Here is a 27,097-nt window from a genome sequence, read left to right on the forward strand (position 1 = left end):
TGTCATACTATATTATTGTGTCATACTATAATATTTTTAGCATTAGGCTGTCACAAATTTTGAAGCTGGATATAGTGAAGGTTCTACAGAATTTAAAACATAGAGGAGTACTTCCAGTATCACCACATGACATCACAAGTTGGAACACGGTGTTTCGGTGAGAGAAGAATAGCCTGAATATGCAGGGTTGCGTGTTAAACATGTGTGAATGAAACAAAACACAACTCCAGGTATGTTTTTAACGAGGAAACAAAAAAAATATTATATAACATAGATCAGAAAATAGCGTAATTTAGTCTTTAAAGGACAAGACTTTGAAATCACATGCAATATATTGTTTTGTGTAAATGTGTTATCCTGCAAAGGCATAATTGTGCAGGGATTAGTCTGTAATTTTGAGGTAACATTAGAGCTTTGGGAAAATGAGGGTAAAAAAGAGGCTTATAGTCATTTCCTGTGATAACTCATTTTCCAAGAAAGTAAAGTTTAGTTTATGAATGACTTGGGACATATGGATCCATGCATAATAAGATAAGGGCAGAAAACAGGAACACGGACAGAGATTACAAAGTTTTAGCTGAACAGTGAACGTTGAATATTTTGGTCTGAGTTTTTACATCCTAACGTTTTAAGCATTGGGCCATATAGAAACTGCCTGTAAGCGCTTTGCAAGTTTGAAACAACTTTTTAATTCCAAGTATGTACTATAACAAGTTTACTCCAGTTGCAAATCAAGACCAGAAATCAATTTAATAGGGCCTTAAAATTACAAGTAAACAGACGCCATGTTAGGTCTCTGGAGACTTGGTCAAGGCTCACTTTCCGTGTTGCTTCAGTTTTAGCTATTAGTTTTCTTTTCAAATAAGTTTTCAAGTTTGGTAAGTGACCGCAACGCACATTAAAAACTTTGCATACTTATACTATTTGACAGATAGAACATGACAGCAATAACTAGGGAAAGTGTACAAAGTCAGGCGTGGTGGAGGTGTTATTGTGGAGAGCAATCACTTTTTGAGTGTATTTTTAAGTAAGTTTTGGAGGGTTAGGGTTACCTTAAAAAGCCTTATTGTATGTATGTAGTAGTACTCGGCAAAATGTACTTCATTATAATGTACTTGTACATGTCGGCAAGTACTAATTATCACATTGTAGGGACTAAGATTAGGTAAGAATTGGTCATGGTTAAGGTTAGGATTAGTCTCCAGAAAATGAATTTCTGTGTCTGAAAGTCTGTGTAATAGTAGTCCAGGTTAATATACATTTTAGTAGCTAATAGTGGTGGTAACAGTTTATAAAAGGGTAAACCTGGCCTAAAAAGTCTTTAGTATTGCCGTTTTGCGTTTCCAGGGAATATTCCACAGTACAGCATTAAACATATCCATCTCGCTTTGATTGAAGTATGTGTAATTTACTACTCAGACAACTTGAAAAACATGGATTCTTACTATGAGTGGGTACGCATAACAAAACTATGCATACTTATACCATTTGATACAACATGACAACAAAAACTAGCCAAAGTTTTTTTGTCTTTGTTCTATGCAACTTTATAATGACTAGCAAACCACAAGTGCAGCCCAGCCACCCGTAAAAAACGCAACGGCAAAATGTTCTCAAGCTAAAATATACGTACAGTTTGCAGGTGCTATTCGCCGTGAAGCAAACTCTCCCTATCATAATAGTCAATTAGGCTCGGCTATGGGCGTTCTTGCTCAAATTCAGACTGCTGGCATCGCTACCCGAGTGCTATGTAATGCAGAGGAGCCTTAATTAGATGGCCTTCTGAGGATAAATGGGTGCGTTCAAACATCCAATTAAGAGAGCACCAACACTTGCTGCGTGTGGACGGATACAGGCAGTAAATACACGGCCGCGGTGTCTGTTTCGAGAGGGAACACGGGGGTAATTAGCAGAGTGATCCTTGATAAAGAGCCACTAAAACCCCTGCCTACAACGCCATTTGCGAGAGGCCCCCCTGGTTAGCGTGCAACGGTTTACAAAGAATAGTGTTGAGTTTTGCAGACGGACCATATTATTATTTTACAATTAAAGGTGAACTAGGTAACTTTTCTGGGGGAGGGTTACTTGATTGTTTGATGTTACTGCTTTGCCTAGAACGTTTCACACAATATGGCTTGACTAACTTGCATCTATTCATGTAGCTTCAACTGGAAAAGTTACTTAGTGCGCCTTTAAAGGGTCCATATTACGCCATTTTCTGATCAATGTTATAATGTTTCCTCATCACAAACATACCTGGAGTTGTGTTTTGTTTCATTTACACATGTTTAACTCACAAATCCTGCATATTTAGGTTCTTCTCTCAAACGAACTAAAGATAAAAGGAGCTGTTAACTTGAAAACTACCACTACATGACATCATAAGGTGAAACAGAGCGTTTTGAGCTTTGGAGATATAGACAGACTAATAATGCAAGATTACTCAAATGTGTGAATGAAACAAAACACAACTCCAGGTCTGTTTTTGAGGAGGTAACAACATTATAACATGCTTTAAAGCTCACAAGAGTAAAAGATTTGACATACATCTCTGAGAGGTTATTGCTTTGCCTGGAATGCTCCACAGTATGGCATTAAATCGGGTCATCTGCAAGTGATTTAGCACCAGGTTCTTCACAAACATGATGTGCGAGATAGGAGAGGGGCGACCCGTGTTGGCCGCGCCCCAGCCCTGTCACGAACGACTCTGCTCACCGACCCCCGCAGGGTGGCTATCCTTGACCACTCAAAGATCCAAGCAGGAGACGCTATGAAGCCAAGTTAAAGGTCAGATGTATGTAAGTGAATCAAATTTAATGCAAATCCAGGCAAAGCAATAACATCTCCAAGACACATAGGTGGCAGACCCTCCATTCAAAAAGTTTCATAGCGCACTTTTACATTTATGGCTACTGACCATAACCTGTATAAAGAAGTGGACTGAGGGAGTGTTGCGTCACCCATAGCGTTTGGCTCTAGTTAAATGAACTCATCGAGGCTAGTAGTTATAGAGGCGAATTTGGAGCTGAGTTTTATATTTGGAATTCTGACTTTAAGTATCATAGCAACCAAAAAGAGCCAATCCGGTGAGAGACTGTTGAAGATAATGCCCCTTCCATGGAGCAGGTGGCAACACTGTCAATCAAACCTGTTGCTAACGCTAGCGGGAGCAACCTCGGAGAAAGAAGCCGCCTCATTGGTCTGTTATTAATGTTCATAGCTTGATTTATGGAGTAAATAACTAAATAAAAACACCAGGATCATGCAACGTGGATTAATACAAACATTTTAAGAACAAACGGATGAGCCTGACAGGAGTAGTTACGGAGAGAGGGGTGACAGTTTTTCAATAGAAAGTGTGTGGGAGCCAGAGGCGATGGAGCCGGAAGTGCACCTATGCTCACTTACTATTTGGAACGTGGCGGTTTAGCAGGTTAGCTATGTCCATTTATATATACAGTCTATGCTACTCACTTGGATTGAAATGGACTAGCCACAAAACTAAAAGCTAATTTGTGTTTTTGTGTTAAACACTTTGTAAAAACAGTACTATGATATTACGTTTCACTTGAAAACACATAATTATAGTCATTCAGTTATAATTCATAAGATGCCCACAGCAAATTGAAGGAAGAACAAAAGTAGTGCATACTCAAATGTATAAAAAAGACAAGATGTGAACAAATGGTGGTAGGAGTGAGTGGAAGCAGAGCACCCATCTGGTTTAGGAATCACAGATAACACACACGAACGTCGCGGCAACCTTGGCTTATCTCTGAATAAACATACTCTCCTTTCACAAAAAAAAAAACACTGGAATTCAAAAATAAACAAAATGGAGGAAATGTGCGCTTTTCCACTGGCATTGCGCTTACATTGCCAAAGAATGCAGTCGGCAGCAGTTTTAATTATATTGGCTTGGGTCCATATCCTCAATCAAAAATGACTCGAACGTTATAGAGTGAAACCCGGGTCTTTCCTCTGCAGAATTCCTTGTATGTTATCTTGGCTATGTTTGGGATTCAGTTCATGACATGAGCTCCCTGGTACACAGCAGTAGCCAGATAGCTAGCGATGCAAACAGAGTTGAGGGAAATGTAAACTAAGGGGTAATCAAATGGGGTGAATGACTTGGCATGCTTCACCACTGTGGAGATAAGAGACTACACACTGTTCATATAAAAACTTGGCGTGCGTTTTATCACTCGCACCCTCCAAGGTAAATGTTATCTTAGGCATATATACAAAGCAAGCAAGCTGAGGTGTAAAGTTGTACTGATTAATGAGGTCTTTTTTCATTAAAGGTAAGATTTGACCTAATTTGTAACGCCAATGATTTGATTCCACTGTGCAAATGAATGCCTGTATGAGATCAGGTTTTTGAGTTATTTAAACAGCTGTCTATGCATAATTGATACCGCATCACTTACAATATTTACAAGTGTGTGTGTGTTTTATTTACCAGGGTGTATGGGGCCTAGTGGCTGGAGAGTGTGTGAGATACTTTGAGCATGGACCTACTTGTTGACACCGGTGGAGTGCAATAGTGACAAGTGTTGGTAAGACATACAAGACATAACAAGACATAACAAGACATACAAGACATAACAAGACATAACATGGTTTGTAGATGTAATTTACAATTGTATGTGAAAATTCTGTGTTGTGTGTGTGTAGCTGTGTGTGATATTTTCGTGATTTTTCAGGGGGTCAAGGAGACGGCAGAGGAGAGTGCTAGTACGACTAATTTCACTGTAACTGACAAAACTGTCCAAGAGATTGTCACCAGTCTGAGTTCATCTACATGCTGCCTCGATGTGTTACCCACTAAATTTCTAAAGTCTGTGCTCAACAGTTTGCTGTCACCACTCACTCACATAGTTAATATGTCACTTCAATCTGGAACATTCCCAAGCGCTTTGAAAACTGCGGTTATCAAGCCTCTCCTAAAGAAGAGCAGTCTTGATGCCACAATATTGAACAATTATTGACCGATCTCAAATCTGCCGTTTTTAGGCAAAGTCCTCGAAAAAGTTGTTTAACAACAACTTATTAACTTCCTCTAAATGAACAACTCCTTTGATGTCTTCCAATCAGGTTTTAGACCCCACCACAGCACTGAGACTGCTCTTATCAAGGTGACAAATGACATCCGCCTGAACACTGATGCAGGCAAAGTCTCAGTCTTGATCCTGTTAGATCTGAGTGCTGCCTTTGACACTGTGGATCATGTGATTCTCTTACAGAGACTAGGGGACTGGGTGGGCATCTCTGGTACTGCACTAAACTGGTTAAAGTCCTATTTAGAAAACAGGGAGTACTTTGTTGAAATTGGAAAATGTACATCAGATAAAATGTCGCTGACCTGTGGGGTACCCCAGGGTTCAATCCTGGGACCCCTGCTGTTCAATCTCTACATGCTGCCGTTAAGCCAGTTAATACGCAGCAATAATGTGTCTTACCACAACTATGCAGATGACACTCAGATCTATATCTCAATGGCAGCAGGTGAATATGGACCAGTGGATTCACTCTGCCACTGCATCCAGCAGATCAGTGTGTGGATGCAAAACAACTTTCTTCTGCTAAACTCAGACAAGACTGAAGTCATCATCTTTGGCCCACAGAAACATAGAGAAAGTGTCAGCAGTCACCTCTAGTCTCTCTCTCTAAAACCTTCAAATCAGGCTAGAAATCTAGGGGTAACAATGGACTCAGACTTGAACTTTAACAGCCACATCAAATCAATAACATCTGCAGCTTTTTACCACCTAAAAAACATTGCAAAAATCAAAGGTATACTGTCAAAGCCAGACTTAGAGAGACTTATCCATGCATTTGTCTCCAGTAGGTTAGACTACTGTAACGGCCTGCTCACTGGCGTCTCCAAACGAGCCTTAACACAGCTGCAGTACATCCAGAACGCTGCTGCTCGGGTCCTGACTAGAACCAGGAAGTATGAGCACATAAGTCCTGTGCTCAGGTCTCTGCACTGGCTTCCTGTAGCTCAAAGAATAGACTTTAAAGCAGCTCTGCTTGTGTATAAGTCTCTCCATGGCCTAGGTCCAAAGTACATCTCCGACACGTTAGTGCCATATGAACCATCTCGCAGTTTGAGGACTTCAGGGACCGGCCTCCTGCTGGTGCCCAGAGTCAGGACTAAACATGGGGAATCAGCGTTTAAGTTTTATGCAGCTAAAACTTGGAACAGTCTTCCTGAAGATGTGAGACAGGCCTCTCATTACATCTGAAGTTTTATGAGATCCCAAAATCTGCACAAAATACTTGTACTTTTTACTCTTTTAGTACATTTTTAAACAGGCACTTACTTTTCATATTTTTACTTGAGTTGATTTTTACTGTGATACTTAGTTTTAGTATTTTTTTGCTCAAGTAACAAAATTTTAAAGTACTTCTTCCATCACTGGTTGCTGAATTGTTAACAGGCCTGATGGCAAGTTACAGGTCTCATTCCAGGCAAAGCAATAACATCTTCAGGGAGACAAGCAGTTACATAATGCACTCTCCATAGAACGATTTTTTGACAAAGTTTTTTTTCTGTTACTCTCACCTTGTGGATGAAGTTGGTAGGTTTCGATCAATAACAAGAACAACACCACACTAATAGTTAGGGATGTGCAGTTAATCAAATTTTAATGACGATCAATATGTCATCTGAAATAGTCAATGATGAGCTTGTCCATTGGTCTACAGACAGTCCCTCGTCAGTGAATGTATGTGGTTTGAGGCGGTGGGAGTTCTGACTTTGGAAGAAGAAACTTGACTGTCTTTTATGTGGCAATTAGTAAAGCCTGTAAATGTTTATGTTGAGGAATTTACTGTAATATTGTAATACCAAAATAAATATAAGTAATGTCAACTACTTAATAGATAGATTTATTTTTCATTAGTGAATTGGCTCTATGCACAGCAGCGCCTGGCAACCTTACTGTTAGCGTCAGTACTTCCTGTCCAATTTTATCTCTATGGGGTTAGGGTTATGGTTAAAGATCAGGCAGTGGACAGGGAGCTGCTGATAGATGTCACTGACTGCAAGTTAAACACTACACAAATAGAATAAATACTTCCCTGGAGGACATTTCTGTGTTTAGAAAGATGCTCAATGCTAATTTTGAGGCATAATAAATACTAAAAATGACACCACAAACTGAAGTATTCTACATATAAAACAATCGGGTAGTGTTTATTTAATTTTAATTTTAATGTTGTTGTTTATTTTATGTTTTCTGATTTGAATAAAAGTGACTGTTACCTTTGAGACGCAGTGAGCCAGTTAGCGCGCTGCTGTGCAAGGAGCCTATTGACATGTCAAGGTAAAAAAACAACCCTTCTTGTTTTGAAAAAAGAACACATGAAGTTAAGCAATTTACAAGTCCCATGCAGTACCTACAGTAGCGACACTGTCCCCGATGTGCATGTCCAAACTGTGGTAAGGACGCATTGACAATATGTTGTGTAACCCCCGGGTGGAACCAATCAACAGCTGTGTCCCACAATTAAAACGGCTCTAACTACTGTGCTGCCGATAATGAGCAATCTAGCCACATATATCTGCATTCAACAACTGCCTTCAACCAGACGCCTTCTGTTGTGTTTCGATACAAGCAATGCCCTTAATCTATTCTCCACACTTCACTACCCCTTACCTTTTGTGTTTTTCTACAGCAGTGCCTCGAGAGGACGCTTGTGGACAGGTTGTGCAATGACAAAAAGAATGTGAGAATTGTAGGAAGTAGCGGCGAGAATGTAAAGTGCAAATGACAGGTTTTAATGTTTTTGAGGGTTTTTTTTCTAGTACTTGGTTTGGTGGGATAGTGCCTGTGGTAAATAAAAATAGTTTTGCATCAGTTGAGTGGCAGATTGTGGGAAAAAAGTTGAAAAGGAAAGTACAAAAAACAGGAAGTAGCAGTGAGCTTTGAAACGGAATACCGTATGTCATAAAAACACACATTTTCATCCAAAATGCAGGGACAATTTACGCAAGGAACAGTTTAAACCATCATTTAACAAAATAAAGGTCTTGTTATTTATTTTTATTAGTCTAATCATAACTATTAAACAATTTAGATATGTTTTGACCATTGTTAAAGTTGCTAACAGTTATGGAATGACCTATACATATGTCATATCTGTTGCCTGTGTCCAACCAGGAAGTACGATTATAAATACCAAAATTTAACTAGAAAAAATAGGCAAGTGGACTGTGTCTGAATGTCCACACTATTCCCTACTTAAATCATTATTTATGGGTCATGCTGTTTTTAAATGGTGTGGTAATGTCCAGTTGGTAAAAAAGTAGTGCACTCAAAGTTTCCCACAATGCACCTTGAAAAGTAGTGGGCATTGATGGTTATTTTAAAAGATCCGTGTGGCCACTAGACCGGTCAATATAGCCCACAATGCATTGCGTGAGTCATTAAAAAACAACATCGAACAGCAGCAAGTCTTTAATTGGACACAACACGACTGAATGAAAGCAGATAGAAGCACTAGTTTATCGCACTGGATTATGATTAAAACGTTGCGCAGTAGAGACGCTAACGTTAGGCGCTTACCTTATATTGAACTGCTAAAAGAGCGAGAATTTTTACATCTCGGACAAAACACTAAGAATCCATTTTGTTTACGTGAGACTCAGTTTGAGAAAAACTTGTACGGTTATCCCATTAGTCCATAAATACTCACATGCCACTCCAATGATCATTACTTATGACAGAAATCAAGTTTCCATCCAGATGCAAGAGCCATGTGACCCGAAAGTAGTGACCTGCATGTCCGAATCGCTCCGTGAATTAGTGCACTGCTAAAGAGTGCAGGCCTGTGTAGTGAATCAGGGTTAGTGAACATTCAGATGCAGCCATGATTTTTGGTAACATTTTTTAACCAATGCTTTAGTGAAATCAGTAGTATTAGTAGGAGGAGTAGTAGTAGTAGTCGTCATATACGCTTTAAAGAGTGGAGCAGGGAGGAGTTATGTGGACTGGCTGGACTCTGTGAATCCAACACTACACATGAACTGCACTTAAAGCCTGGTACGTTGTCGAGGATAAGAAAAATGTTCTCTTACTAAAGGTTTACACATTCATTATCATTTCATTGACTTGCATGAATAAATGATAACATAAGACAGCAATAATCTGTCAGGGCTGCTGATTCAACGCTGGGAATCTCAATGAGGGTGCAACAGACTAGTACATAAAAAGTCTTCAGTGTACCATTCTTTAAAGGTCCTATATTATGCAAAATTGACTCTTGTGAACTTAAGGCTATGTAATAATGTTGTCTCCTCAAAAACATACCAAGAGTAGTGTTTTTTTCATATCCACATGTTTGAGTAACCCTTTATTATTAGTCTATCTATATCTCCAAAGATTCTAGTGAAGGTGTATAGAGTTTAAAAACACAATGGAGCATTTCCTTTATTGTCACATGACATCACAAGGTGAAACAGAGTGTTTTCTGTTTGAGAGAAAAACTTAGGCTAAATAAGCAGGGTTTGTGTTAAACGTGTGAATGAAACAGAACACAGCTCCGCGCGTTTGTGATGAGGAAACTAGCATAATATGGGCACTTTAAATCAGCTTTTGTCTGTCTCCAAATCTCCAGTGTTTAGACAGATGTTGCTATGCTTTTTGACAACAATGTACAATTACAATTGGTACTTACATCATAATAAATAACAATCTTATTATTGGGTAACGCTTTATGTTTTGACCACTTAACTGACAGAAAAAGCTGTCCATTCTGAAAAAAGTGATATGGGAAAGCATTGGGTCCACTAATATTTCTGGGTTTTAGATGACAAAACATCATTCTTCTGAAAAATAAAATTCAATACAGACGCAGGGCTATTATCATCCAGCTCTAATCCAGAAAAAACGTCTACATCAGAAGAACTGAGATCTGATTGGTTCAGGCAGATACAACCTTATTACACAGTGAATGTTCAAAACTGCATCAACTGTTTTTGCTCATAAAATCCTCATAGAAGCATCAAAATCCATAAAAATGTCAATATAGGGTACAGTAGGTGCCCAGCAACAAGAATATATCAATAACTAACTGACAAATCCATATAATTCTAAGGGGACAACATGTAGAGACAATTTGCTTTTCACTTTAGTTTTTGACACTGTAAGACTCGCCTCCATTTGCTCTTTGCACTAAGTCACTGCCCCTTCAGAGCACTGTAACGCAATCAGTGCTCGTCCCGCTAATAAAACTACTGAACATCGCATCACATTTGTCAAGTTGTGTAGAGGTTTACATCATGTTTTTATATATATAGAGAGAATTGTCAGGTGGGAGTACAGGTGATGTTGGTTTGTGGGCAGAGTATTGGACAGAATATTTCAGCTAAACATAAAGAGGGTTTGAAAAGGGCCTGGGAGAGATTGCTAAATTACTGAAAATGTGTGGATGACATCTAAAACCTCTTCAGGCATGTTTTCGATGAAGGAACAACATTATAGCATGGCAGAAAGCTATAAAAAATGATGTTGCATATTACCAGGAGATGTACCAGACGTGTTTTTATGATTCTTATAATTTTTTTCATCTATTAATTGCAGTTATGGCCCAGTTTTATGTTGAAAGGGTATTCTGACAGATTCATATGCAGTGTACCTGATTTTTACAGACGCTCGACCTCGCTGACCTTATGCATTCCTAGCATGCTAATTATTCACCATGATGAGTTTATAAGCGCTTTCGACAACTTTCAGACACCAGATCGGAGTTTTACAATCACGATAATGCCAAACAAGTAGCTAACAATTCACTTCCTGATACTCGCGCATCAAAACACTTTATAATTAGATGCAGACAGCACATAGCAGTCTCATTTCTACCTCACGAGCTGCTTAGACGATATATCTGTAATGGCGTATTTTGCCCAAATACACAGAAAGACATTGGGTACAGCTTTAGCAGATTGATTTACGACAACAACATATTCACTAATACATTCCAGCCAGCCTGATGTAAGCCATAACAAAGAGATAATCACTATTGTTCATTCCCCTGTGAGTGGTCATAATGTTATGCCTAATGGGAGCCCTATAGTGGAATGATACAGACATCAATGGTAATGCAGTAAACATGGCGACGCTATCAATTCCTCCGCACGCATTGGACCACTAGCTATTCATCTTGGGAGGTTAATATCGCTGGCAAACGGGAGTCAATAGCTGGGAATTGATAATGGGTTTACTGTTGCTTGCTATTTCCATGGCAACAATGATCCGAGCTTCCCTCCCGCGGTGCCATGGACGCGGTTTCTCCTCCTTCTGTTCGGTGGATTTTCAAGGCCATATTGCCGGGATGGTCAGGATAAGGGATGAAAAGGAGCGGTACATTTTGTCATGATTTATTCAAGCTGGAGAAAGCCTTTCAGGTCAAAAGGAATGCACGCTCACAATGCAGCCGTGTAGGTGGGCCACTAATTTCCCCAATGCGAAAACGTATGAAAAATGTATGTTTGCTATAGCATATGTGCAAACTCTAAGTGCATATATAGACCTTCTTTTTTTTTCATATGTGACGGTTTCAGGAGTCAATCAAGAAAGACAGGGCTCTTTAGATTCCATATAGGAGGAATGTTTAATATTACATGGCAGCTGTATTATATAAAAAAGCTGTTTCTTAATGCAGGGACGACACTGGCAAGCGGAGCCATATAAATCTTTCAAAGTGTTGCCAATGATGAAACGTTCGTCTACAAAGCGCTTCCTGGTGTGGAAAAAAATTAAAATTATACCAAAAGTAACTGCAGATGAGGCGTGCAGTTACCATTAACACCAAATGCCATTCTTTCATTAATTTGGGGGGAAAAAAAGGCTGAAAAAATAATTCATATCCCCAAGGTTGTTGCCGTGGAGGAGGAAGAGAAAATGGTCTATTTGCTTCTACGGAATCTAGATTGAGACAAAATGCAGATCTTGTAAATACAGCAGAAATGATGCAAGTGGAAGTAACTGAGCATAAGCAAGGAATAGTCTTTATAATGGCGCTTTTAAAAAGGGTAAGTGCACCCAATGTAGAATCCACTTACCTATCAGATTGCACTCTAAATTCTGTACTTTTCTACCAATTGTAACAAATGTTCGGGCTCGTAATACTATCCTACTGCTTGTATTGTACGTAAACTGTAAAAATAAAGCAAAATCACCCTTGAAACTACTTGCTAATGCTAATCTGAACTAAACAAACAATAAATATAAATGTGGCTTGTGTTTCTGACCACTTGGCTAATTTACATGCAGTATGTCAACAAAAGCACAGCTGCCTTGGTTAAGCCGCCGTGGTCATGTTTAATCACGTTAAATATAATGAGAGAATCAGAGGACACATTTAAAAAGCTGTAAAATGACTATATTAAATGCGAAATGCACCTTAATGTGACATGATGTAGATTTTGAATTCTAGGGGACGAAATGTAGAGACGATTTGCCTGCAGGGGACAGTAATGAGTAGCTTAACCTTAAAGAGCGGGCGTTTTATTTCTATGGGGTATTAACTGCTAACAAATAACACATTTAGAACACCGTGCTACCTTTTATCTTGTTCAAAATGCTAAATGTGTGTTTTATAAGTCTCCCTTTAATTTTTTATGCTTTTCAGTCTCATCTTCGTTTGCGCAGCTGCTTTGGTTAAGCTGCTGTTTTTTTGTAAAATCATGTTTAATTATGTTAAATATAATGAAAGGATCAGAGGATACATTTAAAAAAGCTGTGAAATTACTAGAATAAATTTTAAATGTCCGTTAATGTGGCATGATTTCGATATTGAATGAAAACTATAAGCTAACTGTAATGTGTTATTTGTGTTATAGTCAAATAGTCTTGCAATGTAAAATAATCATGTATATTTTTGGTAAATGGTCAAACATAACGACAGCATTCATCTATGGGAGCTGAAATTGCACCACCAACCTGTGGGTCGGTGGATCTGACCGCTTAACTAATGATAGTCCATTGAGGTTCATCTGGTCTTCCGTTAATTAATTTTAATATTCTTTTTCCAGACCAAAGTTTAGTTTGTTTTTCCATACGTGACAGTTTCGACTTCTCACTAGCGTTCTTCCGACTTCTTCAGAACACTATTCTAGGTGTGTGCAAGTAAAAGAGCCCCCCCATTCCGGTTTATAGTACGAAAAAAATTGGACTGCAGATGGCACTGTCGTTCTGCCTCCACCGGTAGAAAGACAGTGTCAAAGCCCGTTTAAATCAGCTGACCGGATACATCTCTGAAAAATCACGTGACCACTCTGAGAAAGACCGCTACTGAGCAGTCCACACTGTCAAGCATGAAAACAAACTAAACCTTGGTCTGAAAAAATGATCTATTAAAAATAAAATAGTTCAAACAAGAGAGGGATTTGAACCGCCAAAGGCTCTACCAACTAAGTTACTCATATTTATGAGGCTTCCCCTGTCTTTTAGCTGACTCTCTCTCCAGTGAAGATCTACTTGAAACGGATGGAAATTTCCTTTGTGTTTCCAACCACATGGCTAATTTACATATTTACATAGAGCCTGTCAACAAACTACAGCTGTCTTCATTGACATTATTTCAGACATTTTATTGGCTGCTCTAGTCCCAACAGAGGTATCACCACAACACAGGTCTTTGCAGTGCTTAGCCTATACATGTTTTTAAATATCACATAATATACTTTTTTCCCTCTGTGTGAAGTAACAGGAGGTAAATGAATGAACCATTAAGCTAAAAAAAAAAAGTACAATTATATATTTAAAAAATAAATTAATAATAATAATAATTAAAACTGCAAGCAGTGATAAAGGCCCTCGCCACCCCTTGCGACCGCGGGGTACACGCCACCGCGGAGATCCTGCCTTTCGTTCCCGCTTACATCGCCCCTCCCCCCAAAATCAGCGACTGAGTAATACTACTCCATTCATTCCAATGACACCATTTATGACATTGTCACGCCCAAACGGTTGGAAATAGAGGTATGTCTTCATTGGCTTTTTTATTCAGTATGATGAGAGGAATATGTGTACCAAATTTTAATGGTCTATGACACAGTAAATATTTTTCATCCCAGTTAACCAAAACCCATGTATTTCAATGAGAAATGTCAGACATTGCCATGGCAACACCTTTGAAATTAGAGGTATGTTCTTATTGACTTTTTTGTTCAGGTTGCCAAGCCAAATGTCCATGCCCAATTTCAAATGTTTACGTCAAATTAATTTTTTTGGACCGATTCAAAAGTTCAAGGGGGCGCTGTGGAGTAAAAAAAATTCTGACATATGTAAATTGTATATCATTTTGTGTAGATCAAGATTTTAAACAAAATGTATATGCCGGGAAATAGGACACTGCATGTGTGAGTTATGCTCACTTTAACACTTCAAAATATTGCTTTTTTTTTGCAGGCTGGCCACACCCACATTTTATGATGTAGAAAAATCCAAGACAGTTCCCTATAATCCCACATGGGTCTAGTTCATTTTGACCAATTTGCAAATTTTTTGAATGAAAATCTGAGGCGCAAAAAATCCAACTGTGAGAGGTAAAATTTTGAAAAAATGGGGTTCCGCCCACAATGGCCGACTTCCTGTAGGGTTTAGGGTGGGGTCATAATATCATTTTTTACTTGTCTTGACATGTTCTATGTTTGTACCAAATTTCATTTGTCTACGATGAAAAAGGTCTCTCATTGCCGCAATGTATTTCAAATTTTGAGGTGGCGCTATTGAGTCATTTTGATACATTAATTTTTTTGAACATCAAAATAATTAATTTTTCACCAATCTTGAATTTTGGGTCCAATAAAATTGACTTTTCGTTAACGTTCAGGGGGTCAAAAGTGGATTCAAAGTCACGACCAAAATAAGAAGAAGAAGAAGAAGAATAATAATAATGGAAACGCATTTTCCACCCATTATTTTTCTCCTAAACCATAACAGCTACAGTCATGTGACTTTCTCACATTGTGCCCCATCACAAATAAGGCCCCTGTGAATTTTTTCACACGTCCACGACAAATCGCTTGTCTTCTACGAATTTTTGAAAATGAAATTTGAAGAGGGCGCTAGAGAGCCATTTTGTGAGAGAGTGCCTTGATTTGCATACCATTGCGTTCAGCTTACAAATGTGCATAAACGCTGTATTAGCGTTTTCCCAACAAAAAATGTGTGAAAGAGAAATATTTTATTGAAATATTGCAAAAATTGCGATTTTGTTGAAAATTCACCCTGACCACACCCAAAGTCATAATCAAAATGTAATTGTTAATCTTTAATCACACATGGGTTTAGAGGGATTTGGCCAAATTTGACGTGTTTGTGATGAAAACTGTGCGAGAAAATGTCCTGAATGTGAGGGTGTGCACTTTTGTCGTTCTCGGGTTTGATCCAATATGGCCGACGTCCTGTACATTTTAGGGCGGGGCCATAATATCATTTTTGTCATGTCCCGACATGTACTATTTTTTGATGTGAGTTTCGGATTTTTACGTCGACTTTTTTCCGAGTCGGGCTCCCATTGGCCCCATGAAAATCAAAGTTTGAGGGGGCGCTACCGAGTCATCTTTCGTTATTTTTTCTCGGGGTCTTTTGTGACAATTAGAGCTCGTCGAGTTCTAATTTTTGACACCACTCACTGCCATGTCGGGGCGTGTTTACTACTTGATTTTTGCCATTTTCCGGGTTTCGGACGCGGTTTTAATGAGTCCCTCGCCGGGACGGAGTCCCAGGCTCGGGCCTAATTATTATTATTAAAACTGCAAGCAGTGATAAAGGCCCTCGCCACCCCTTGCGACCGTGGGGTACACGCCACCGTGAAGAACCTGTGTTTCGTTCTCGCTTACATCACCCCTCCCCCCAAAATCAGCATCTCAGTAATACTACTCCATTCATTCCAATGGGAGCATTTATGACATTGTCACGCCTGCACGGTTGGAAATAGAGATATGTCTTCATTGGCTTTTTGTTCAGTATGGTGAGAGGAATATGTGTACCAAATTTCAATGGTCTATGACAAAGTAATAATTTTTCATCCCAGTTAACCAAAACCCATGTATTTCAATGAGAAAGGTCAGACGTTGCCATGGCAACACCTTTGAAAATAGAGGTATGGTGTCATTGACTTTTTTGTTCAGTATAGGAGTAGGGATGTCCATGCCAAATTTCAAATGTTTGTGAGAAAGTAATTTTTTTGTTTACCATTAATAAGTTCAAGAGGGCGCTGTGGAGTAATGTAATGTTTGACATATGTAAATTGCATATCTATGCACTCAGATCAAGATTTTGAACAAAACGTAGTTCATTTTGACCAATTTGCAAATTTGAACATCCATGGCGTAAAAATTTTTGAAAAAGAAAGTGTTCCGCCCACAATGGCCAACTTCCTGTAGGGTTTAGGGTGAAGTCATAATATAATCTCTTTTACTTGCCTTGACATGTTCTATGTTTATATCAAATTTCATTTGTCTACAATGAAAGAGTTCTCTCATTGCTGTAATATATTTAGATTTTTGATGTGGCGCAATTGAGTAATTTTGCAACATTAATTTTGTTTCACATGAAAATACAAAATTTGTCACCAATCTTGAATTTTAGCCCATAGTTTGATTAGTGTAGAGCATCTATTTAGTCTACAACAAAGTCCAGTACTCTGAACCCCATTCATTTCAATGACACATTTATTATGTTACCATGGTAACCATTTCAAATAGAGGTTCGTTCTCATTAACTTTTTTGTTCAATATGACAGTAGGGATGTTCAGGCCAAATTTCAAATGTTTTTGACAAAATAATTTTTTTGGTCTCATTTAAAAGTTCAAGGGGGCGCTGTGGAGCAATGTAATACCTGACCTATGTAAATTGCATATCATTACGTTCAGATCAAAATTTTTAACAAAATGTACATTAATGCCAGAAAATAGGACACTGCGAGTTTGCGTTACGCGCAATTTAAAACTTCAAAAAATTGCTTTTTTATTTACAGGCTGGCCACATCCACATTTTTTGATGTAGAAAATTCCAAATGATCCCACCTGGGTCTAGTTAATTTTGTGCAGTTTGCAAATTTCTTGAATTAAAATTCACAGTGTAAAAAATTCAAATATGAGAGGTAAAAATGTGAAAAAATTGGGTTCCGCCCACAATGGCCAACTTCCTGTAGGGTTTAGGGTGGGGTCATAATATAATTTTTTACTTGTCTTGACATGTTCTATGTTTGTACCAAATTTCATTTGTCTATGATAAAAAAGGTCTCTCATTGCCGTAATGTATTTTTATTTTTGAGGTGACGCTATTGAGTCATTTTGAAAGAATAATTTTTGGGCAAATCAAAATAATAAATTTTTCGCTTGAACTTGAATTTTGGGTCCACTTAAATTGACTTTTTGTTAACATTCAGGTAGTCAGTATAATATTATAATAATATTCTCGCAAATAATAAAAGCTACAGTCATGTGACTTTCTCACATTGTGCTCCATCACAAATAAGGCCCCTGTGATTTTTTTCACAGGTCCACGACAACTCGATTTTCTTCTATGAATTTTTGAAAATGATATGATTTGCAAATCGTTACGTTCAGTTTGCAAATGTGCATAAACACTCTATTAGCTTTTTCCCAACAAAAAAATATTTGAAAGTAAAATATTTTTTTTGAAATTTTCCAGAAATTGCAATTTTGTTGAAAATTCACCATGACCACATCCAGTCATATTTAAAAGACAACTGATAATCTTTCATTGGACATTAGTTTAGTGGGTTTTAGCCAAATTTGAATTGTTTGTGATGAAAACTGCGAGAAGTCCTAAATGCAAGGGTGTGTGCTTTTGTCAATTCCGGGTTTAATCCAATATGGCAGACTTCCTGTACATTTTAGGGTGGGGCCATAATATAATTTTTTGACATGTCCTGACATGTTCTATTTTTTGATACAAGTTTCAGATTTTTACGTTGACTTTTTTCCAGGTCGGGCTCCCATTGGCCAAATGAAAATGAAAGTTAGAACTCGTGGAGTTCTAATTTTTGATACCACTCAATGCCATGTCGGGGTGTGTTTACTACTTGATTTTTGCCATTTTCCGGGCTCCGGACGCTGTTTTAATGAGTCCCTCGCCGGGAAGTTGTCTCAGCCTCGGGCTTAACAAGCTAACCACTGTCATGGTAACCAGATACATTCCATGGTTGCTAATAGTTGCATATATAAGCCCTTACATTCCGATTTTCTGCCATTTTCTCTCTGCACTTGGAGAGAGAAGCTAAGATAAGCTAACTAGCTAATAGCATCAAGCTAATCGGCTAATTCTTCGTCTGTTTTTCAGCGGATCTTGAACTCAACGGGCCTTAAGTTCAACCACTTCAGTGCTCAGCATATCCCAGGTCAGATGACTTAAATTTTTTACTATACTTTACCTACGTTTAGACATTTAATTTATATAGAAAATACTAAATATATTCTGTTTAACGCTAGTAGTTATTAGCTAACTGTGAGAGTCAAATGTTGCTCCCTTGATGTCCATGCAAATTGGGTAGAGTTGGCCACAAATTGTACTAATAAGATTAAGAGTAACCCAAGAAATTTGTCAAGTAGCAAAGAGTATTTATATGAAGTATTTGGGTATTAAGTATTTACTACTGAAGAGCGGTGCAAGAAAAACAAATGTTCAGATAATTTCATTTTTAACCAATTTGATACCTGTTAACGATAAAGAAGGGAATATATTGTCATTTGTTTAGCTAAAATTAAGAAAACCTTACATATAATGAGCACAAGCCAAAAATACACCAGCAGAAGTCACTGAGATTATATAGTGAGCCACATGTGAGTAAAGAATTGACATTGTTTAGAGCTCTTTTCACCATGTAAAACCATAACAACAAACCTAAAATTAAATCAAAACAAGCTAACGGCTGTCATGGTAACCAGATACTTTCCATGGTTGCTAATAGTTGCATATATAAGCCTTTAAATTCCGATTTTCTGCCATTTTCTCTCTGCACTCAGAGAGAGAAGCTAAGCTAAGTTAACTAGCTAATAGCATCAAGCTAATCGGCTAATTCTTCGTCTGTTTTTCAGCGGATCTTGAACTCAACGGGCCTTAAGTTCAACCACTTCAGTGCTCAGCATATCCCAGGTCAGATGACTTAAAATTTTAACTATACTTTACCTACGTTTAGACATTTAATTTATATAGAAAATATTAAATATATTCTGTTTAACGCTAGTAGTTATTAGCTAACTGTGAGAGTCAAATGTTGCTCCCTTGATGTCCGTGCAAATTGGGTAGAGTTGGCCACAAATTGTACTAATAAGATTAAGAGTAACCCAAGAAATTTGTCAAGTAGCAAAGAGTATTTATATGAAGTATTTGGGGAAACTACTACTGAAGAGCGGTGCAAGAAAAACAAATGTTCAGATCATTTAATTTTTAACCAATCTGATACCTGTTAATGATAAAGAAGGAAATATATTGTCATTTGTTTAGCAAAAAATTAAGAAAACCTTACATATAATGAGCACAAGCCAAAAATACACCAGCAGAAGTCGCTGAGATTACGGTATATAGTGACCCACACATGAGTAGAGAATTGACAATGTTTAGTGCTCTTTTCACAATGTAAAACCATAACAACAAACCTAAAATTAAATCAAAACAAGCTAACGGATGTCATGGTAACCAGATACATTCCATGGTTGCTAATAGTTGCGTATATAAGCCCTTACATTCCGATTTTCTGCCATTTTCTCTCTGCACTCGGAGAGAGAAGCTAAGCTAAGCTAACTAGCTAATAGCATCAAGCTAATTGGCTAATTCTTTGATTGTTTTTCAGCAGAACTTCGACCGGGCTCAAATTTGACCACTTCAGCTCTCAGCATGTCCCAGGTCAGACGACTTTACTTTTTTACTATACTTTACCTACATTTAGACATTTAATTTATATACAAAAGATTAAATATATTCTGTTTAACACTAGTAGTTATTAGCTAACTGTGAGAGTCAAATGTTGCTCCCTTGATGTCCATGCAAATTGGTTAGAGTTGGCCACAAATTCAATTAACAAATTTCTTGGGTTATTCTTAATCTTATTAAGTAGTAAAGAGTATTTATACTAATAAGTATTTGGGGAAACTACTACTCAAGGAGCGCTGCAAGAAACACAAATGTTCAGATCATTTCATATTGTCAACACAAAGCTTTTGTCACTTGTTGACTGTTACTTCAAACTAAATATTACTTAAGTAGGAGTAAAGATATGGTTGTTCAAAAAGTACAATGTAACTGAGTACTACACATCTCTGCTTATAGACTTCCTCATAGTGGGAAAAGTCATAGGTGCAGGGCTGGTGAGGCCTCTATTTATTCAACATAAGTGACATCATAATAATTGTGATAGGCCTGCTCTAGACTCAATGTGGGTTATGGGTCAGGTGTCTTTATTTTTAACCAATTTGATACCTGTTAACAATAAACAAGGGAATATATTGTCATTTGTTTAGAAAAAATTAAGAAAATCGTGCATATAATGAGCATAAGGCAAAAATACACCAGCAGAAGTCCCTGAGATTATATAGTGAGCCACACGTGAGTCAAGAATTGACAATGTTTACCGCACTTTTCACCATGTAAAACCATAACAACAAACCTAAAATTAAATAAAAACAAGCTAAGGGCTGTCATGGTAACCAGATACATTCCATGGTTGCTAATAGTTGCATATATAAACCCTTACATTCCGATTTTTTGCCATTTTCTCTCTGCACTCAGAGAGAGAAGCTAAGCTAAGCTAACTAACTAATAGCATCAAGCTGATCGGCTAATTCTTTGTTTGTTTTTCAGCGAATCTTGAACTCAACGGGCCTCAAATTCAACCACTTCAGCTCTCAGCATGTCCCAGGTCAGATGACTTTACTTTTTTTCTATACCTACGTTTAGACAATTAATTTATATACAAAATATTAAATATATATATATAAGTAGGAGTAAAGATACGGTTGTTCAAAAAGTCAAATGTAACTGAGTACTGAGTAACCAAAACCGTATATTCCAGTACTGTTACTTCAAACTTTAGATGTGCTCATAGAAGTTTGTTTTTCAGGGGTTGTTGTCGTTGATGGATGTTTGGTCACAGGACGGTGTGTTTACATCGCAGAGGAGCCTTCGGAGGAGCCTCTAATCCCACATGGGCCTAGTTCATTTTGTCCTATTTGCAAGGTTCTTGAATAAAAATTGACAGTGTAAAAAATTCAAATGTGAGAGTTACAAGTTTGAAAAAATGGGGTTCTGCCCACAATGGCCGACTTCCTGTAGGGTTTAGGGTGGGGTCATAATATCATTTTTTACTTGTCTTGACATATTCTATGTTTGTGCCAAATTTAATTTGTCTACGATAAAAACGGTCTCTCATTGCCGTAATGTATTTTGATTTTGGAGGTGGCGCAATTGAGTCATTTTGAAAGAAATGACTAAGATCACCACTCGACTAAGGAGGCAATCGAAATGCAGAAACATGGCCACGGGACTATAAACCGGGACGAGGGCACTTTTTTACTCTCACACACTTGGGATACTGTTCTGAAGAAGACAGACTGCAGATGGCGCTGTTGTCCTGCCTTCACCAGTAGAAAAACGGCGCCAAAACTTAAATCAAAAGACAGCGCCAAAATTTTAATCAGCTGACCGGACACGTTACAGCAACATCACGTGACTACTCTAAGGAAGCGCGCTGGTGAACAGTCAAAACTGCCAGGTATGAAAACAACTAAACCTAGATCTGAAAAATAATCTATAATAAATAAATAAACAAACAAAAATAAAATAGTGGACAATGTAATGATCAAGATTAATATGATACCTACATTTGAACAAAAATGTATACACGCTATCATTTTTAAATGTGATTTCGATTCTGTGAAATTAAAATGAGCCACGATTTCCAATAAAAGCTGTTTTATTTTATTTTTTTCAAATCGGGCTAGCTGTGCGGAGAGCAGACCGGGATGGAAACAAAAAGGAGGTCAGGTCCAACTAATAGCTTTGTGCATGGCGGCAGTGACAGAAACAAGCTACGTCTGAACAAATGGGAGATTTTCTGACAGGGCCGATCACGAGATAGGGCCAAGCGTCAGGTAAAAGAAAAGGTTACACAGGGGCCGCCGCTCTCGTTGGACTCTCTACACAATCAGCCGCTAATATGAAATCTGGACAGTGGCTTCTTCAAAGTGTCTGCGGATGGCGGGATCAACGAGGCATTGCGGATCCGTGGGGAGTGTGAAATGGGACATTACATTGTGTGGCGCTTTGCTGCAGGAAGATGTGAGCGGAAGGAAAGAGGGGGAAAAAGAAAAGCAAATGATGAGGTTTTTAGATGTTATTTCGTGCCCTGGTTTAGAAAGATGTTGGTTCAGAGTCTTCCAAATATGTGCTGTATCAGAAAAGTGGATGAGAGCGAGAGCTTATAGTGCAAATATTGTGTAAAGTAGGTAACAATTGTTTAGCATCATTTTATAATAACTACGCCTTATCTAACCTTAATAAAGCATGAACAAATACCTAATTCATATGAAAAACGGTGGTGGAAGAAGTACCGGAGCAAAAAAAATACTGAAGTAAATGGAAAAGAATCATAGTGTTAAGAGTTTAAAAATGTATGTAAAGGGTAAAAAGTAAAAGTATTTTGTGTATATTTTGAGGTCTTATAAGGCTTCAAATGTAGTGATTTTTGCTGAATTTTGTTCAACAGAAACATTTAAATCAATTGTTTTTTCTAGCCATTTTATTTGAATATTTGTGTTAACTCATAAAAAAAAAGAAAAAAAAGAATAATAAATTAATAAATAAATAAGAATAATAAATAAAAATAAACCCCCAGCACTACAACAATTCTTTAAAGAATGATAATAAAAAATAAAAAAAAACTTTTACTTTTCAGTCTATTAAAAATGTAGTGGAGTAGAAAGTACAGATACCTTCTCTCAAATGTAGTTAAGTTAAAGTACAGATATATTTGTTAAAGCAGGTTCTGAGGTCAAAATGAAATCGCCGGGTACTGTTTGCAAAATATTGTATTGTCCAAAAGAAGTGTGCTGTTTGGCATACTAGTTGTAGAATTATTGTGACTCCACTCTGAGCTCTGAAAGCTGTGAAAAGCACTTATAAACTCATCACAGTGATCAAAATGCTCGGAATACATATGATAAGCAAGGAATAATTTTGGACAACTGTTGTGTTTTTCTCATTTTATCACAGTAAAAACCAGGTACGGCGCGTTTAAGGCTTGAACGAAAGACACGAAGCAGCTCACTTTTTGGAAGCAAACTCAAACACAAGTTTATAGAGCTCTCAAGTGATCCTAATTCCCCATTGAAGTGTCATTTCACAACTTAATTCAGTGAAAGGGCTCCGGGGCTGTGGATCGCATCAAGTAAGACATGCCATCTGTGATCTGAAATGTCACCAGAAGGTCAACCCAGTCTCTCCCTATGTTAAATACATTATAATAAGGTCTTAATATGTGTAGAGGCAGACAGACTCCGATCAATAGTGTTACATAAGAGCTACATTTGCACACATTTGTATTCTGGGGCAAAATCAAGTGGTTGAAGGATTTAAATTGTCCTATGCTGAAGGCTGGTAAATGGATCCTGTATATTTATTTTTCTACTTTAGATAATTTTTTTATTGGTGATCTACTGTAGCCAAGTAAATCATAAATCTTAACCTGTTTTTGAATGCAAGTAAAACTAAGTATATGATTTTTTCTAAAACATTTCAGTAACATGCAAGCTACAAATGTTTATACACTAAACGGTACATCCGCTGAAAGAGTCGACATTTATAAATAAACTGGATTTTGGCTTGATGAAAATGTATCCTTTAAAAAAAACATATCACAGAATTATGTAACAGTTTAAAATCTACATTATCGTTTTATTACAGAAACAAATACTGTATCCCAATGAGTTACAGAAAAGAAACTTCAGCCTCTGCTTTGAAACCATTGGATCCACTATTTCACTCAGCCCTCCGTTTTATTACAGATGGTGGATTTGTAACTCATCACTGTTACTCTGTGAAAAAGTGGGTTGGCCATCACTGTCTGTTAGAAGAGAACAGCACTGTATGAAGTTTATCTATAAGGGACGACTTCAAAAACTCTCAGAATACCTCAACTGTTTGTTAATCACTGATACATGAAAATTTAACACCGGATCACATGACTGCATAAGGTTAAAGACGAGCTGCACCGAAACCGAGACGGGAAAGAGGCTTTTAACTGTTTTGCCTCACAAAAATGGAATACGCTCCAAGGTAAAGTAAAACTGGACAAGTTGGTGACACAGCTGCAATTTAATAATCTGATAACAAAGTTTTATACACACACCTGCATGTGTTTTTGATGTTTTATATGGACTTTTTTTCAGTTTGCATTGTATTTTAAACAGGGCGCCCATGAAAAAGAGAACCCAAGTGCTCTCAATAGGTCCCCTGTATCAATAAAGATAAATAAATAAAAATAAATAAGTAATTTCTTTCAAGATTCAAGAAATCCAAGAAATAATAATAACACTTTTTTTGTTGGTTGAGTTTAAAGATGCACTGCGGTACTTTTCTGGTGGTGGATACCAAGTTACAGGTCAAATCTGGGGGTAGTCGACCCAGCGCCCAGTAAGAATATTTGTTTTTCAAGTTTAATGCAATACTGTGGAGCATTTCAAGAAAAGCACCAAGATTTCCATGGAATAATAATAATAAAAATAAATAAATCAATACAAAATAAAACATAATAAAACATAATAATAATAATAATAATGATAATAATAATAATAATGTGTCATACTTGTATATTGCTTTTTGGATATAAAAAAATACACTATAATTTGTTTTCAATGATTTTACTGCCATTTCCTCGCTTACATTTATCCATTGTTCTAAAATCTAATGCAGTGACACAAGCGCATATATTCTTTAGAAACAAATACAGGGAGCCATATATCAAATAGAATAGAACACTCCTATTGTGAGCTCTTTATATGCATCCACATGCCACAAAACCTGAGCAAACAGACACAGCAATCTCCAGTTTAACCACATAGAAGCCCAGGTGGCTGGCTTATTATTGCTGTGTGACTGGAGTAACGCATTTAGCTCCAAATGAGACTTTTTCTGTGCATTAAAATAGCAGATGGTGGGATCTGGCTTCCTCCAAGTTTCCAACACGGTCCCTATAGTTGCATTTGAGTACATCTATTGTTAAAGTAATGGCCCTTAAGTGGTGAGTGATTGGTATTGACCGAAGATGAGACGCACGCAACCGGCAAAGTCAGTCTTCAAAATCCAAAAGATGCAATAAAGTGAGAGTGGATTTGAAAGTGGTACATGCAGTGGTGGGTTATAGAAATAGACCAATATATAGGGATGATATTTGGATGTTTTAGTGTATATTTATTAAATTTTATTTTAACACTTTAATACCAGGGACAGCTGCACAAACGTGACAACACAGCTCTCTTATAGACATGTGGTTAAAAAAAAAGGCTTGGGGTGAGTTTGAAGTCAATTTGATAATTTGGGGAAAATAATCAAATCGGCCCAAAAATATCGGCAGAGCTTATCGGCCATTGGTTGCTCTATTTTCTAAACAATCAGTATCACAATCAGACATGAAAAAAAAAACAAAAAAACATATTGCTCCATATTTAGTGGGTTGTGCAAAATACTGGCGCGCAAAGGTGGGTAGAGTAGATAAAAATAGTACTCAGAGTATAGTTACTTCTAAATAATACTACTCAAGTACAAAGTAGCAGTCCAACAATTATTCAGACAAGAGTTAAAATGTATTTTGGGAAATTACAACTCAAGTAATGATCTGAACGTAATGCCTGATTTATAATTACAAGTTAATGTGATTTGAAAGACAAAACAATAAATAATGCCCAAAAAATCAGGTGTTTTCAAAAGATAGACCACAAAAATTAAATAAAAATAAATAAATAACATTTTACATTTTTTATGTATGTATTTATTTATTTGTATTTATATTTATTTATTTACTTTTTTATTTTATTTATTTTTATTTTATTTTCTTATTTAATTTTTGTGGTCCATGTGAGGAAACAATACTCTGACTTGCCTTAAAGCACACAGGAGTCATTTTGTGCAATATTGTCAACATAAAGCTTTTATCACTTGTAGATGTACAGTGGGAAGAGTAAATGCAGTAGTAAGTACTCAAGTAAATGTAACCAAGTACTACCAACCTCTGCTGACCAGTAAAGAGTATTCCCAGCTAGAATTTTTTTTTTTTTTTTTTGGCCCAGCATGCACGCTATTTACAAAAGAGAAGCCACACAAAAGGCTGATTTACATTTTGCAGCGCGATGCAAATTCCTTGTTAGTAAGTACCTTTACAATTTCAAATCAAAATGATGCTGACTTGGGCGTTCGGGCTGCACGCCAAAAGCTTCGGTGATAAGCATTTTTATTGTACTGTTGTGTCACCAATTTATTTCTTATTTTCGCTCCTTTTCAGCACCGTCTCGTAGCGTCTGGCTTTACGACACATATACAGCGCATCCATGCAATTCACCCGAGATGGTACAAAAGATGATCGTTACATCATGCAGTGGTTTGTGAAGGGCAATTTGGAAACCTTGACAATAGAAAATGTCCAAACAGAAGCGATAGGGCGAAGTTTGTTTGAATGAAAGGGCAAGGTTGATATTGACTTACAGTGCGTACATTTACAGCAGAGGTGGCAAGAAACAAACTCTTAAATAACAAATTAGATGAAATTAGATGAAAACTCTCTACGTATCAGCTTTTACATAAGAACTATAAAGTGGAAGATTACAATTAGGCCTGATAAGTGTCATGATAATAGTTCAATATATGTAACAATATTTTTTGGGGTTAATGTTTATCATGTGTACTTTTTGCTTTACTTTACTACATTACTGGGAAATTTGTGGTTATTTTTTTTGTTTTATGATAAGATTTAAGCCATGAAAGGTTGAATTAATAATGTCTATGACTCATTACAGATACAAACTAAGTATTAAAGTGTTTCATTCTGCTGTTTATTTATTCCA

General features: G+C 37.2%; 1 protein-coding gene across 1 annotated transcript in view; it reads right to left on the minus strand.

The window, feature by feature from the left end:
• LOC117385948 (phospholipid-transporting ATPase ABCA1-like) overlaps positions 1–27,097 on the minus strand; it is a 260,381-nt gene that overhangs the window by 102,811 nt on the left and 130,473 nt on the right. The window lies entirely within an intron of this gene.

This window comes from Periophthalmus magnuspinnatus, chromosome 18, assembly GCF_009829125.3.
Source record: "Periophthalmus magnuspinnatus isolate fPerMag1 chromosome 18, fPerMag1.2.pri, whole genome shotgun sequence".
NCBI classification, from domain to species: Eukaryota; Metazoa; Chordata; class Actinopteri; order Gobiiformes; family Gobiidae; genus Periophthalmus; species Periophthalmus magnuspinnatus.